Here is a 4219-nt window from a genome sequence, read left to right as displayed (position 1 = left end):
CAAGAAAATGATACTAATGAGACATCATATCAACATTTATGGAAAGCAGTCCAGGTAGTTTTGAGAAGAAACTGTATATCTCCGAAAGTCTAGAATAAAATAGAGAAAGAGGAGACCAATGAATTAGGTATGCAAGTAAAAGAGCTAGGGAAAAAAAAGAACAAATTAAATAATATATTAAAAATGCTGAAAATCAAGGAAGATATTAATAAAAGTGATAGCAAGAAAAAATTGATCTCATAAACAAAACTAATAGTTGGTTTTAAGGAGAAACCAATAAAATAGACAAACTTTGGTTAATATGATTTTAAAAAAAGAAAAGAACCAAATTACCGTTATTAAAAATGAAAAGGGTGAACCAATGAGAAGGAAATTAAAGAGATAATTCTGAGCTACTTTGGTGAACTGCATGCCAAAAAATTGAATAACCTTATTGAAATGGATGAATATTTATAAAAATAAAAACTGCCCAAATGAACAGAAGAGGAAACAAATTAGTTAAGTTACCTCATTTCATAAAAATAAATTTTAGAAACTATCAATAAACTCCCTAAGAAAGAGTCTCCCGATGAATTTACTAGTGAATTCTCCCAAATATTTAAGCAACAATTAATTCTAAATAAACTATTTAAAAGATAGGAGACCATATGCTGATAGGACACCAAAATTATGCTGATACCTAAAACCAAGAATAATCAATAAAGCAAAGAAAATTGTATATCAATCTCCCTAATGATATTGATGCAAAATTCATAATTAAAATTTCAGTACTGAGACTACAGCAAGTTGTTGCTTAGATATACACCATGATCAGGCAGGATTTAAATTAGGTAGGCAGAGATTGTTCAACATTAGGAAAAAAGCATTTCAATAACAAAACCAACGGAAAACATGATTTTCTCAAGAGATCCCAAAAAAATCTTTGATAAAATATAACATCATTCCTATTAAAACACTACAATGTTTAGGAAAAAATGGAGATTTCCTTAAAATAATGAATAGTATCTATCTAAAACTAACAATAAATGTTATATGGAATGGGAATAATCAGGGGCATTTCCAATAAAAAAAATGGATGAAACAAGGATGCCCTTTATCATCGTTACTATGCAATATAGTCTTAGAAATGCTATCTGTAGAGATAAGAGAAAAAAATTTGATGGAATCAGAATAATATGATGGTAAATTAGAGAAGCCAAGAAAATCATCTAAAAAACTACTTGGAACAATTAAAAAATACAGCAAAGTAGCAGGATGCAAAAGAAACCCACATAAATCATTATTATATAAATCATCATATATGAAGAACAAATCCCAAGAGTAAGAGACAGAAAGAGAAATTCCATTTAAAGTATCTATAAACAACATTAAATACTTGGAAATTTACCTCCCAAGACAAACCCAGAAACTGTATGAACACAGTTATAATGAACTTCTCATCCAAAAAAAGGCAGACCTAAAAAATTTGAAAAAATATATCAAATGCTTATGGTTAGATAGGTCAAGCTAATATAATAAAAATAACAATTCTACCCAAATTAAATTATTTATTCAGTGCCATACTACCAAAGTAACTATTTTACTGAGCTAGAAAAAATAATAACAAAACTCATCTGGAGTAACAAAAGGTCAAGAATAGTAAAGGAACTAATGAAAAAACAATGTGAAAGGAAGGTGTCCTAGCTTTACCAGATATAAAATTATGTTATAAAGCAATAGTTATCAAAACTGCCTGATAAGGGACAGCAAGGTGACATAGTGGATTAGAGCACAGGCCCTGGAGTCAGTAGGACATGAGTTCAAATTCGGCATCAGACACATAATAATTAGCTAGCTTTGTGACCTTGGACAAGCCCCTTAATCTCATTGCCTAAAATAAATTGAAATTAAAAAAACCCTGCCTGTTACTGATCAAGAAATAGAGTATTGGATCAGTGGATTAGGATAGGTTCAAAAGAAATTGCAGTAAATGATTACAACTATAGCTACTATTTCACAAACTCAAATACATAAACTTCTGGTATAAGCACTCAGTATTTGACAAAAATTGTTGGGTGAACTGGAAAATAGTAGGGCAAAAACTAGGCATAGATCCAAATTTCACACCCCATATGAAAATAAGGTTAAAATGGGTACAGGATTTACACATTAATAAATCAAGAAATACTCTGTCAGAACTATGGAAAGGAGATAAATTTATGACTAAACAGAATTAGTGCACATTATAAACAGCAAAATGATCAATTTTGACTATATAAAATGAAAAAGCTTTTCCAATAATAAAATCAGTGCTGCCAAAATTAGAAGGAAATCAGAAAGCTGGGAAACAATCTTCACAACAAGAAGTTCTGATAAAGGTCTGATTTCTAAAAGACATAGAAAATTGTATCAAATGTATAAGGTTACAAGTCAGTCCCTGACTGATAAATGGTCAAAGCATATTTATAAATGGTTTTGAAGTGAAGAAATTAAAACTATATATATATATATGTATATATATATATATATATATATAATCATATGAAATAATGATCCAAATCTTTATTGATTAAATTCACAATGTGGTATCATGTCACACCTATCAGATTGGAAAAAGGGAAAATGATCAATGTCAGAGAAGTTGTGGGGGGTATTGAGACAGTAATGCATTGCTGATGGAGTTGTGAAATGATCCAACCATTATGGGGACCAATATGGAACTATACCAAAGAGCCATAAATCTATTAATAACTTTTGACCCAGAAATTCCAATTCTAGTTCTATATCCTGAAGAAATTATAGAAAAAGGGAAAACTCTTACATGTTCCAAAATATTCATAGCAGCTCTTTTTATTTGATTGATAATTAGTAAAATGGCTAAATAAGTTATGGTACTTGAATACTATGGGATATTTCTATTCTATGAGAAGTCATAAATGATTTCTGTTCAGGTGCCCGAGAGAGGTGTGTGGAGCAAACGGAGCGGTGACTTGAAGCCCTCGCAGCCAGAGACCTGGAGACTGATCACCAGGATGACAGAATGGGAGATGGTGGTGCTGGCCGTGGCCGAGACCCCCGACATCAAGCTGTTTGGCAAGTGGAGCACGTCTAGATCAATGACATCTCCCTGCAGGACTATTTGCTGTAAAAGAGAAGTATGCCAAGTACCTTCCCCATAGTGCAGCATGCTATGCCACTAAGAGCTCCCACAAGGCGCAGTGCCCGATAGTCCATGATGATGCATGGCCGCAACAATGGCAAGAGACTCATGACCGTGCGCATCTTCAAACACGCTTTTGAGATCATCCACCTGCTCACTGGAGAGAACCCTCTGCAGGTTCTCATGAATGCTGCTATCAACAGCAGTCCCATGAAGACTCCACCAGAATTGGGCGGGCAGGGACTGTGAGGCGCCAGGCTGTGGACGTGTCCCCCCTCCGGCAGGTCAACCAGGCCATCTGGCTCCTCTGTACTGAGGCCCGAGAGGCAGCCTTCCCCAACATTAAGACCATTGCTGAGTGTCTGGCCAATGAACTCATCAATGCTGCCAAGGGTTCTTCCAACTTCTATGCCATCAAGAAGAAGAACGAGCTGGAGTGAGTGGCCAAGTCCAACCACTGATCTTTGCTGTGTCACTTGTTGCTAATAAATGCCCCCTCCCCCTGTTGTGGGGGCAGGATCCAAAAAAAAAAAAAAGAAGTCATAAATGGTCAGACTTTAGAGAAGAATGGAATAACTTACAGAATCTGATACTGAGTGAAGGCAGCAGAACCAAGAGAACAATATGCACATTAACAACAATTTTGTGAAATGATCAGCCTTGATGGAAACAGCTCCATTCAGCAGTTCAGAGAGCTAGGACAACTGTATTAGACAAGCTATGTATAATTTTATCCGGAAAAAAAAAAAACCCATACACATATACCAAAAAAAAAAAAACCAAAAAAAATCCCTTTCCCTATCTGATGTACTTCATTAAAATTATCTCTTATGTTCTAATTCATCATACTGAAAATAGCTAATCTGTAAACATGTTTATCAAAAACATGAATGTACAATGCTAACTTGACTATCATTGAGGGGAGAGGGATGGGAAAAGCAAGTGGAAGAAAATTTTTATCTTAAAAATATATTTGTGCATATAAATGAAGATAAATAAATAAAGAGAAACATCATGTAGGGAATAATCAGGGAAAATTTTCCAATTCTGCTAGAACAAGAAGACTACATAGCCACTGAA

General features: G+C 34.2%; 1 pseudogene; it reads left to right on the top strand.

The window, feature by feature from the left end:
• The first annotated feature begins 3011 nt into the window (after nt 1–3011).
• Nucleotides 3012–3600, top strand: LOC141492200 (small ribosomal subunit protein uS7-like; annotated as a pseudogene).
• The last annotated feature ends 619 nt before the right edge of the window (nt 3601–4219 follow it).

This window comes from Macrotis lagotis, chromosome 6 (assembly GCF_037893015.1).
Source record: "Macrotis lagotis isolate mMagLag1 chromosome 6, bilby.v1.9.chrom.fasta, whole genome shotgun sequence".
Taxonomy (NCBI): Eukaryota; Metazoa; Chordata; class Mammalia; order Peramelemorphia; family Peramelidae; genus Macrotis; species Macrotis lagotis.
This window is presented reverse-complemented; position numbering and strand designations above follow the sequence as displayed.